At 44.0% G+C, this 13,283-nt stretch overlaps 1 protein-coding gene across 1 annotated transcript in view; it reads right to left on the bottom strand.

The window, feature by feature from the left end:
* The window catches only part of ATOH8 (atonal bHLH transcription factor 8), a 44,410-nt gene that overhangs the window by 29,592 nt on the left and 1,535 nt on the right, over positions 1-13,283 (bottom strand). The window lies entirely within an intron of this gene.

Here is a 13,283-nt window from a genome sequence, read left to right as displayed (position 1 = left end):
TGCAAAGGCATAGCCTAAGGGTGCATTCACACAGAGTAACGTGCCGCGTGACCTGGCACGTATACGCCGTGTGAGATTATGAGCGCCATATACGCTCCCATTGATTTCATTGGGAGCCCGGATCATATATGCCGCGTTATTTTGCGGCCGCAAAATCACGGCTGCAAAATAACGCGGCGTATACGAGACTAACTCCCATTGAAATCAATGAGAGCGTATACGGCGCTCAAAATCTCACACGGCGTATACGTGCCAGGTCACGCGGCACGTTACTCCGTGTGAATGCAGCCTAAAAGTTGGTTATACAGGGCAATTATTGGGACAAACTACTGATTTATGGGTTGAATGTAGAGTTATACCAAACATCCCAAGCATGTGCGCTAGTAGAGGGGGTAGTCCAGGGGTAAACTGGCCCATATATTTTAGTATACTGCTTGGTAAAACAGCGTCACACCTTTCCACAGGTTGTGTGTTGTACTTCAGCTCAGCCCCATTCACTTGAATTAAGCTAAGCTCCAATACCAGACACAACCCATGGACGCGTGTGGCGCTGTTTCTGGAAGAAACCAGTCATGTATTTAAAGGTCTTGCGGATGGGACTATCATCCATGTTAGGATAGGTCATCAATTATATTTTCCAGAATAACCCTTTAAAGGGATTGTTTCATAACAACCCCAGTCGGTATTTATTTTCTGATTTAAGAATATTATATTTTATTTTCTGTCAATGATTATGGGGGCGGCCATTTTGCCTGAGTTTCTCCTCTGCTCTGCTAGCAGCACTTAGTGATATACTTTACAGCATAGTCATGGCCATAGACAACAATAGTCTGAAGCCAACTCATTGAGTCCTATGGGAGAGTTGTTTAGACATGCTCTGTGCATGGAGGGGGAAGAGATAAGCTTCATCTATTGGTAGTAGTTGATGTAATGATGGGTCAGTGGTGTTATCTATAGGGGTGTTATCTTCTATTGTATTCCTGCCTGTGATGTAAATGAGGTGACTGCTGCAAAGAAAGCAGTCTATTACTAAGGCCAGAGTGAAAATGACAGGATTTAGTACTTTTTTTAAAAAATATATATATAAATAGTAACGGTAAGGAGCTGTAACAACATCTACTGTCACTAATGAGTGTTATGTGGTCTTATCTTCTATAGTAATTCTATATGTGATGTAAATGAGGTGACTGCTGCAAATAAAACCCAAATGACACTGTATTATTAGGCTTAGTAGCCAGAGTGAAAATTACAGGATAAGGAAAATGTAAAAAAAAAAAAAGTAGGTCATTTGTTTTTACACAATCCCTTTAGGTCCCAGAAAACCCCTTTAAAGATGGGGTGTTAGCTTTAGTGTAATCCTGAAATAGCGCTTTACGCCTCTGACATCCTGAGTTGCTTATGTATGTGGAAAATGAACAATGAATATAGAAACTTTACCGATCAAACACTTTGGCTACCAGTCTGGAATCACTTTGGGAGAGTTCCTGCAATAAAACAAAGAGAAAACCTTCTTGGATGCCGAATAGATTCGCTATCCAAACAGAATGTGCAGCCAACACTCCGCAGAACGGCCCGAGAAGGGATTTCAGTATTCCGCTAGATTTTGGAAATAAGCTTAGGTATGTAAGATCTAAAATACGTGACTACCTCCTGCTGCTGCTGTTCGCCTCTCACATGACCCCTTTAATGTTCTTCTCCTGTTCTGGGGAATTTAGCCGACAGACTATCAATACTATCAAATAACCATAGACCGAAATTTAAAGGAGAACTCCGGGCAAAGCTGATACATATCTAGTGCAGGTCCTTAGGGGGTGAAAACACAGGCCTGTGCCCTGTACTGACCCCCACAGGCCTTGTAGAAAGCATATCAAAGGGTAGCAGTTTTGCCCGGAGTGTTCCTTTAAAGGGCATACGAGGATGCAATAGGCAGCCACATAGGAAGCTGGCAATACAGGTGATGGTCTAGAGGTCATTTCCATAGACTTGTAGGAAGTTGCCTCATCAGGGTGATCTGCTCCACCCCCGCCAAAAGATGGTTTTGGCAGCCAGGAATCTTCTCTGCCACAGGATCCCTCCATAATGTTTCTTAAGAGGACATATAAGCTAGAACTGTCTTCACGAGAATCCCTTTAAGTCTGCTGCCACACTGAAGCCTAACCTGTGTAGGATTTCTGTTCAATATTTGGATAACATACCTCCCAACTTTGAAGAACCGAAAGAGGGGTAAAAGGTGCGGTGCGCGCCGCAGCAAATTTAGCTCCACCCACTTTTATGTTGACTCCGCCCACTCATTCATTTTTCATGTGCACACAGTATAATCCTCCTACAGTCATCTGTAAATTATATGTCCCCCCTCTATCTCTCCCCCCGTTTCATATACACCCTTCATCTGCTGCCAGTTTCATGTCCCCCCATCTCTGCCCCCAGGTTCATGTCCCCCCATCTCTGCCCCCAGATTCATGTCTCCCATCTCTGCCCATTTTCATGCCGTTTCCCCCCCCCCTTCATCTGCCCCCAATTTCATGGGCCCCCTTCATTATGTTCCCCCTAAATGTTTAACACAAAAATACTCATACTCACCTTCGCTCGTAGTATGTGTATTATCACAGTACAGTGATAATACACATAGTGATGTCACAGTACAGGGATAATACACACAGTGATGTCACAGTACAGAGATAATACACACAGTGATGTCACAGTACAGGATAATACACACAGTGATGTCACAGTACAGAGATAATACACACAGTGATGTCACAGTACAGAGATAATACACACAGTGATGTCACAGTACAGGGATAATACACACAGTGATGTCACAGTACAGGATAATACACACAGTGATGTCACAGGACAGGGATAATACACACAGTGATGTCACAGTATAGGGGTAATACACATAGTGATGTCACACTACAGGATAATACACACAGTGATGTCACAGTACAGAGATAATACACACAGTGATGTCACAGTACAGGGGTAATACACATAGTGATGTCACACTACAGGATAATACACACAGTGATGTCACAGTACAGGGATAATACCCACAGTGATGTCACAGTACAGGGATAATACCCACAGTGATGTCACAGTACAGGGATAATACCCACAGTGATGTCACAGTACAGGGATAATACACACAGTGATGTCACAGTACAGGGATAATACCCATAGTGATGTCACAGTACAGGGATAATACACACAGTGATGTCACAGTACAGAGATAATACACACAGTGATGTCACAGTACAGGGATAATACACACAGTGATGTCACAGTACAGGGATAATACACACAGTGATGTCACACTACAGGGATAATACACACAGTGATGTCACAGTACAGAGATAATACACACAGTGATGTCAAAGTACAGGGATAATACACACAGTGATGTCACAGTACAGGATAATACACACAGTGATGTCACAGGACAGGGATAATACACACAGTGATGTCACAGTACAGGGGTAATACACATAGTGATGTCACAGTACAGGATAATACACACAGTGATGTCACAGTACAGAGATAATACACACAGTGATGTCACAGTACAGGGATAATACACACAGTGATGTCACAGTACAGGGATAATACACACAATGATGTCACAGTACAGGATAATACACACAGTGATGTCACAGTACAGGGATAATACACACAGTGATGTCACAGTACAGGGATAATACACACAGTGATGTCACAGTACAGGGATAATACACACAGTGATGTCACAGTACAGGGATAATACACACAGTGATGTCACAGTACAGGGATAATACACACAGTGATGTCACAGTACAGGGATAATACACACAGTGATGTCACAGTACAGGGATAATACCCACAGTGATGTCACAGTACAGGGATAATACCCACAGTGATGTCACAGTACAGGGATAATACCCACAGTGATGTCACAGTACAGGGATAATACACACAGTGATGTCACAGTACAGGGATAATACCCATAGTGATGTCACAGTACAGGGATAATACACACAGTGATGTCACAGTACAGAGATAATACACACAGTGATGTCACAGTACAGGGATAATACACACAGTGATGTCACAGTACAGGGATAATACACACAGTGATGTCACACTACAGGGATAATACACACAGTGATGTCACAGTACAGAGATAATACACACAGTGATGTCAAAGTACAGGGATAATACACACAGTGATGTCACAGTACAGGATAATCCACACAGTGATGTCACAGGACAGGGATAATACACACAGTGATGTCACAGTACAGGGGTAATACACATAGTGATGTCACAGTACAGGATAATACACACAGTGATGTCACAGTACACAGATAATACACACAGTGATGTCACAGTACAGGGATAATACACACAGTGATGTCACAGTACAGGGATAATACACACAATGATGTCACAGTACAGGATAATACACACAGTGATGTCACAGTACAGGGATAATACACACAGTGATGTCACAGTACAGGGATAATACACACAGTGATGTCACAGTACAGGGATAATACACACAGTGATGTCACAGTACAGGGATAATACACACAGTGATGTCACAGTACAGGGATAATACACACAGTGATGTCACAGTACAGGGATAATACACACAGTGATGTCACAGTACAGGGATAATACCCACAGTGATGTCACAGTACAGGGATAATACCCACAGTGATGTCACAGTACAGGGATAATACCCACAGTGATGTCACAGTACAGGGATAATACACACAGTGATGTCACAGTACAGGGATAATACCCATAGTGATGTCACAGTACAGGGATAATACACACAGTGATGTCACAGTACAGAGATAATACACACAGTGATGTCACAGTACAGGGATAATACACACAGTGATGTCACAGTACAGGGATAATACACACAGTGATGTCACACTACAGGGATAATACACACAGTGATGTCACAGTACAGAGATAATACACACAGTGATGTCAAAGTACAGGGATAATACACACAGTGATGTCACAGTACAGGATAATCCACACAGTGATGTCACAGGACAGGGATAATACACACAGTGATGTCACAGTACAGGGGTAATACACATAGTGATGTCACAGTACAGGATAATACACACAGTGATGTCACAGTACACAGATAATACACACAGTGATGTCACAGTACAGGGATAATACACACAGTGATGTCACAGTACAGGGATAATACACACAATGATGTCACAGTACAGGATAATACACACAGTGATGTCACAGTACAGGGATAATACACACAGTGATGTCACAGTACAGGGATAATACACACAGTGATGTCACAGTACAGGGATAATACACACAGTGATGTCACAGTACAGGGATAATACACACAGTGATGTCACAGTACAGGGATAATACACACAGTGATGTCACAGTACAGGGATAATACACACAGTGATGTCACAGTACAGGGATAATACCCACAGTGATGTCACAGTACAGGGATAATACCCACAGTGATGTCACAGTACAGGGATAATACCCACAGTGATGTCACAGTACAGGGATAATACACACAGTGATGTCACAGTACAGGGATAATACCCATAGTGATGTCACAGTACAGGGATAATACACACAGTGATGTCACAGTACAGAGATAATACACACAGTGATGTCACAGTACAGGGATAATACACACAGTGATGTCACAGTACAGGGATAATACACACAGTGATGTCACACTACAGGGATAATACACACAGTGATGTCACAGTACAGAGATAATACACACAGTGATGTCAAAGTACAGGGATAATACACACAGTGATGTCACAGTACAGGATAATACACACAGTGATGTCACAGGACAGGGATAATACACACAGTGATGTCACAGTACAGGGGTAATACACATAGTGATGTCACAGTACAGGATAATACACACAGTGATGTCACAGTACAGAGATAATACACACAGTGATGTCACAGTACAGGGATAATACACACAGTGATGTCACAGTACAGGGATAATACACACAATGATGTCACAGTACAGGATAATACACACAGTGATGTCACAGTACAGGGATAATACACACAGTGATGTCACAGTACAGGGATAATACACACAGTGATGTCACAGTACAGGGATAATACCCACAGTGATGTCACAGTACAGGGATAATACCCACAGTGATGTCACAGTACAGGGATAATACACACAGTGATGTCACAGTACAGGGATAATACACACAGTGATGTCACAGTACAGGGATAATACACACAGTGATGTCACAGTACAGGGATAATACCCACAGTGATGTCAAAGTACAGGGATAATACACATAGTGATGATGTCACAGTACAGGGATAATACACACAATGATGTCACAGTACAGGATAATACACACAGTGATGTCACAGTACAGGGATAATACACACAGTGATGTCACAGTACAGGGGTAATACACATATGGATGTCACAGTACAGGGATAATACACACAGTGATGTCACAGTACAGAGATAATACACACAGTGATGTCACAGTACAGGGATAATACACATAGTGATGTCACAGTACAGGGATAATACACACAGTGATGTCACAGTACAGGGATAATACACACAGTGATGTCACAGTACAGGATAATACACACAGTGATGTCACAGTACAGGGATAATACACACAGTGATGTCACAGTACAGGATAATACACACAGTGATGTCACAGTACAGGGATAATACACACAGTGATGTCACAGTACAGGGATAATACACACAGTGATGTCACAGTACAGGGATAATACACACAGTGATGTCACAGTACAGGGATAATACACACAGTGATGTCACAGTACAGGGATAATACACACAGTGATGTCACAGTACAGGGATAATACACACAGTGATGTCACAGTACAGGGATAATACACACAGTGATGTCACATTACAGGGATAATACACACAGTGATGTCACAGTACAGAGATAATACACACGGTGATGTCACAGTACAGGGATAATACCCATAGTGATGTCACAGTACAGGGATAATACACATGGTGATGTCACAGTACAGAGATAATACACACGGTGATGTCACAGTACAGGGATAATACACACGGTGATGTCACAGTACAGAGATAATACACACGGTGATGTCACAGTACAGAGATAATACACAGTGATGTCACAGTACAGAGATAATACACACTGTGATGTCACAGTACAGGGATAATACACACAGTGATGTCACAGTACAGGGATAATATACACAGTGATGTCACAGTACAGGGATAATACACACAGTGATGTCACAGTACAGAGATAATACACACAGTGATGTCACAGTACAGGGATAATACACACAGTGATGTCACAGTACAGGGATAATACCCACAGTGATGTCAAAGTACAGGGATAATACACATAGTGATGATGTCACAGTACAGGGATAATACACACAATGATGTCACAGTACAGGATAATACACACAGTGATGTCACAGTACAGGGATAATACACACAGTGATGTCACAGTACAGGGGTAATACACATATGGATGTCACAGTACAGGGATAATACACACAGTGATGTCACAGTACAGAGATAATACACACAGTGATGTCACAGTACAGGGATAATACACATAGTGATGTCACAGTACAGGGATAATACACACAGTGATGTCACAGTACAGGGATAATACACACAGTGATGTCACAGTACAGGATAATACACACAGTGATGTCACAGTACAGGGATAATACACACAGTGATGTCACAGTACAGGGATAATACACACAGTGATGTCACAGTACAGGGATAATACACACAGTGATGTCACAGTACAGGGATAATACACACAGTGATGTCACAGTACAGGGATAATACACACAGTGATGTCACAGTACAGGGATAATACACACAGTGATGTCACATTACAGGGATAATACACACAGTGATGTCACAGTACAGAGATAATACACACGGTGATGTCACAGTACAGGGATAATACCCATAGTGATGTCACAGTACAGGGATAATACACACGGTGATGTCACAGTACAGAGATAATACACACGGTGATGTCACAGTACAGGGATAATACACACGGTGATGTCACAGTACAGAGATAATACACACGGTGATGTCACAGTACAGAGATAATACACAGTGATGTCACAGTACAGAGATAATACACACTGTGATGTCACAGTACAGGGATAATACACACAGTGATGTCACAGTACAGGGATAATGCACACAGTGATGTCACAGTACAGGGATAATACACACAGTGATGTCACAGTACAGGGATAATACACACAGTGATGTCACAGTACAGGGATAATACACACAGTGATGTCACAGTACAGGATAATACACACAGTGATGTCACAGTACAGGGATAATACACACAGTGATGTCACAGTACAGAGATAATACACACAGTGATGTCACAGTACAGGGATAATACACACAGTGATGTCACAGTACAGGATAATACACACAGTGATGTCACAGTACAGGGATAATACACACAGTGATGTCACAGTACAGGGATAATACACACAGTGATGTCACAGTGCAGGGATAATACACACAGTGATGTCACAGTACAGGGATAATACACACAGTGATGTCACAGTACAGGGATAATACACACAGTGATGTCACAGTACAGAGATAATACACACAGTGATGTCACAGTACAGGGATAATACACACAGTGATGTCACAGTACAGGGATAATACACACAGTGATGTCACAGTACAGAGATAATACACACAGTGATGTCACAGTACAGAGATAATACACACAGTGATGTCACAGTACAGGGATAATACACACAGTGATGTCACAGTACAGGGATAATACACAGTGATGTCACAGTACAGGGATAATACACACAGTGATGTCACAGTACAGGGATAATACACACAGTGATGTCACAGTACAGAGATAATACACACAGTGATGTCACAGTACAGGGATAATACACACAGTGATGTCACAGTACAGGGATAATACACAGTGATGTCACAGTACAGGGATAATACACAGTGATGTCACAGTACAGGGATAATACACAGTGATGGGTAACTCTTTTAATAAGACTACATCGGTGGCCTAAACGAGGAATGTTCATGTTTATCAATACAGATATAGCTTTGCAGATATGTGACGCCCATGAAATTCCTATATAGTGATCAGGACGTATATTGGATACACATGCACATATCCTATAGGCCCATAGCATGAGTTTGATAATAAAATAATATGGAATGGAGAGCTGTGGGGTCAGTAACAGGTTCCAGATGACAAGTCAGCTCATTGTTTAGTCTAATCGTCTATTTATCCCAAAATGAGTTCCTGTGTGAACAGACAGAACAATGGACGTAAACGCCAAGCGGCTCTTACACAGCAGAGCTCCTGCAGATGAAGATATCCACGACTCAAAAACATTCAGGGAGACATTTTTGGTCTCTATTATGGGTAGAATAACAAATCCCTGGGCAAAAAGATCCCTTTATGTTCTGACTGTTTGCAGGGTAATGGTCACCCAGCTTGCTCAGAATCCTGAAAGGGAAATTTGCCTTCAGGATATTCAGAGAGCTAAGTGGGAAGTTGCAAATATTGAGCATCCCTCAGCAATCCCATGGTCAGTTTAGACATTTACCACAGCTATGGGTACAGGCGGAAATAATGGGGTGAATTTATTAAGACTGACACAAGGCTCCGGCCCCTTAATAAATCAGATGTGAAGCCAAGTGCCAGAATGGTAGCCTACGCCAGTCAGGAACTAGCAAGGATTTGCTATATAACATGTGACTTATTACATCAGCAGAGTCTATTAGGATAGGCCATAAATATCTGATCAGTTGGGGGGCCGACAACCCCACATGGATCAGCTGTTTGGGTCCACTTCCAATGCCAATATTATATACTACACAGAGCCAGAAGCAGTTGGTGCATAGTATGGGTGTCAGAAGTGGCCCTAAACAGCTGATCCGTGCAGGGACCGCTATAAGCCAGGCCTAGCAACCTTTAGGAACCTGCACCACACACCTGGGGCTCTTCTGCTGCGCACAAGCGTTAACACAATAAGGCTAGGGTTACACAGGGACTTTGGCAGTGACTGCCGACACGCAACCAAATATTGCCATGTCGCCTTGTGACTCCTTCATTCATGTTAGAGAATGGAGACTACTGCAACCCTGAGGACAACTTCAAAGATCGGACATTGCTTGATTTTTTGAAAGAGTCGCAAGGTGTGGCAGAATAGTAACACATACTGTACTGTCCTGCAGGTAGTAGAACCTGTAGTAATCCTGCCTGAGCCAGATGGTGGTTGGAGGGCCCCTGGTGGTGGTTGGAGTGCCCCTGGTGGTGGTTGGAGTGCACCTGATGGTGGTTGGAGGACACCTGGTGGTGGTTGGAGGGCCCCTGATGGTGGTTGGAGTGCCCTTGATGGTGGTTGGAGGGCCCCTGATGGTGGTTGGAGGACCCCTGATGGTAGTTGGAGTGCCCCTAATGGTGGTTGGAGGACGCCTGATGGTGGTTGGAGGGCCCCTGATGGTGGTTGGAGGGCCTCTGATAGTAGTTGGAGTGCCCCTGATGGTGGTTGGAATGCCCCTGATGGTAGTTGGAGTGCCCCTGGTGATGGTTGGAGGGCCCCTGATGGTGGTTGGAGGGCCCCTGATGGTGGTTGGAGGGCCTCTGATGGTAGTTGGAGTTCCCCTGGTGGTGGTTGGAGTGCACATGATGGTGGTTGGAGGACGCCTGATGGTGGTTGGAGGACCCCTGATGGTAGTTGGAGTGCCCCTGATGGTAGTGCAGGATTGAGGACTCTGGACACAACGATAAACTGTGCACGGTTTATGAAACAATAAGCAACAATCTTCCATAAAATGTAGTTCTAGCACTATGGTCATGCAGAGGACACCCAAAATGGAGGGTACCATGGTCTATTTCCTAGAGGAACCATTGGGGTGTGTTCAGACGTTACGGGAAAAACGCTTCAATTTTGGGAAGTCGTGGCATAAAACAGCATTGTGACCGCAACATGTGAACACCGGCGTAGGGGAGAGAAGGATACAGGGTAACCCTCTATCAATCTGATGTATCTGATGACTTCTTACCACATCAAGTTGTTCTCTCTTTCTGCATAAAAAGTAAATATTGAAATACTCGACGTTCCCGGAGAACAAATTGTCCCAATATTTCATCAAAACACAACCTGGCAGCCCCTTATACCAGCCGGCCAAGTCACAACAGCAACTGCTGAGTCCGAACATCCCTGACAACTCCTGAATGACGGGCGTAGCCACGGGAACCCACAAAAGCCTACTTTGTCTTAGGCAGTAATCAGACACATGCTTTTTGGTGCAGTTTTTTTTTATCAGCCAAAGTCAGCTGCAGTGAGTTTTGATGCACCAAACTGCACGGTGTGAATGCGCCCTAACAGGGGAAAAGTCACTGTATAACATTGCGGTCTTAGAGCTCTAGGAAACAGGATGACGCCCCCTGTCATGTCAGCCATATTGGTTATCACCCAACTTTCCCAGAAACAGATCACAGTTTCACGCTATGATCACGATACGAACAACAGGATAAAGAAAACGTAACCCGACCGTCTCCCGGATTTTAGCGAAGCGAGGCCAAAGTCGCCTGAACTGTGAATGTCTTGTAATCCTTATTCCCAGGAATGTCGACGTAAAACCCAACTCGCCGTATGATTTGTGCTCTAGTCCTTCACAAAGCGGGGCATCAAGTTACAAGCGGGAGCTTGAAATCTGCAAAGGTGCAGTTAGCAACGCTATATATTGTGGGTTAGCAATGTGAACAGCTCCCTAGTCACTACCACCCTCATCTGCCCCCTGTCAGCACCAGCTATAATAATGGATGACTGACAACCTGACAACTTTGACAACCATTTTCCCACGCTCCTACTACGGTTGAGTAAGACAGCGGGCAAGAATACCCCAATTGGGAAAAGAGCGTGCCAGCTGCGGCAGCCGTAAACCGCAGTTGATTAACACTTTATGGGCTGGAAGAGTGAATCATAGGAGCGAGTTCATTACACAACCCATTGAAAACAATGGAGAGACATTACGACCCCACCGGCGAAATCACCTGCTGGAACTATAAGTCACAGCATATTGTGGCTGCCAGGGGCTGGAGTCAGAGCGGCGCACCATCTGGTCACCATCAGGTTGTCAGCGTCAGCTCCATACACAGACAGTGCTGGCACCAGGATCCAGTGATCGCCCACAATGACAGATGGGCAGTGACCCGTAACCTTTCCTTCCCAGTCAGTGCTATTAGTATGGGCCCTTACGGGGTGAGTGTATCACAGGAACAGACACCATGCCACAGCATGCCAAGTCACCCAATATATCTGCACCTATCTACTAGGGCCAGGCACATAGGCAGTAGCAAAGGGACACAATTCTGAAGGGCACATAGGACAACACTCCAGGGTCATGGGCTGAATAGGTAACATTTAAAGGGGTTTGCCCATGCACTTTTGAAGCAGCAGATTGGTGTAGTTGCGCCCACTGGGACCCCTACTAATTGTGGGAACCCTTTGTATGAATGAAGAGGCGGTTGCACAGGCGCAGGCGTGCTGCCACTCCATTCATATGGGGTGAGTGCAATGTACATTCATATAGGGTGCTGAGACCCCCTATCTGCAGATAGTCCAGTGTAGGACTGGCCCACCAGAGTAACAAAGGATCCTCTGGTAGGTCCAGCTAAAAACACCTAAATATGAGGAGTACCGTGGTCTATGTCTTATGAGTTGAGCCCAGGGGACCTCAGCCCAACACTGGGTAAGTTGCATTTGCGGACAAACCCCTTTACAAGAATTGATCAGTATTATTAAAAAAAACAGCGCCCCTCTTGACCACAGGCTATGCCTGGTACTGCAACTCAGCACAAAAATTGTATTCCAAACCTTAATATTACTAGAGCCATATTTCTATGCAGATACAATATTCACATAGTCCCATATCACCTGATTTATTAAGATGGCAGCCATCATGGTATGACACAAATTATTACTAGCCCCATAAACGGAGACGCCTGATGTCACCAAGAATCTTACCAGCAGAGTTCAGACAGCCACGAAGCAAACGTCCAGAGCCGCTGCCAGCTTTTTTTTTCTTGCCCACTGACCATTGGTTGCATTTTGACAGCTGACCCCTGGGGCTGCGTGTCTGTGTGTCAGCTCTTTAGTGTTATGTATCTGTACATGTATATCATTAGGAGGGACATTCCAATATCTAAAGGGTT

The sequence above is a fragment of the Leptodactylus fuscus genome, chromosome 1, assembly GCF_031893055.1.
Source record: "Leptodactylus fuscus isolate aLepFus1 chromosome 1, aLepFus1.hap2, whole genome shotgun sequence".
Taxonomy (NCBI): domain Eukaryota; kingdom Metazoa; phylum Chordata; class Amphibia; order Anura; family Leptodactylidae; genus Leptodactylus; species Leptodactylus fuscus.
The sequence above is the reverse complement of the archived record's forward strand: the minus strand, read 5'-3'. Positions and strand labels throughout refer to the sequence as shown.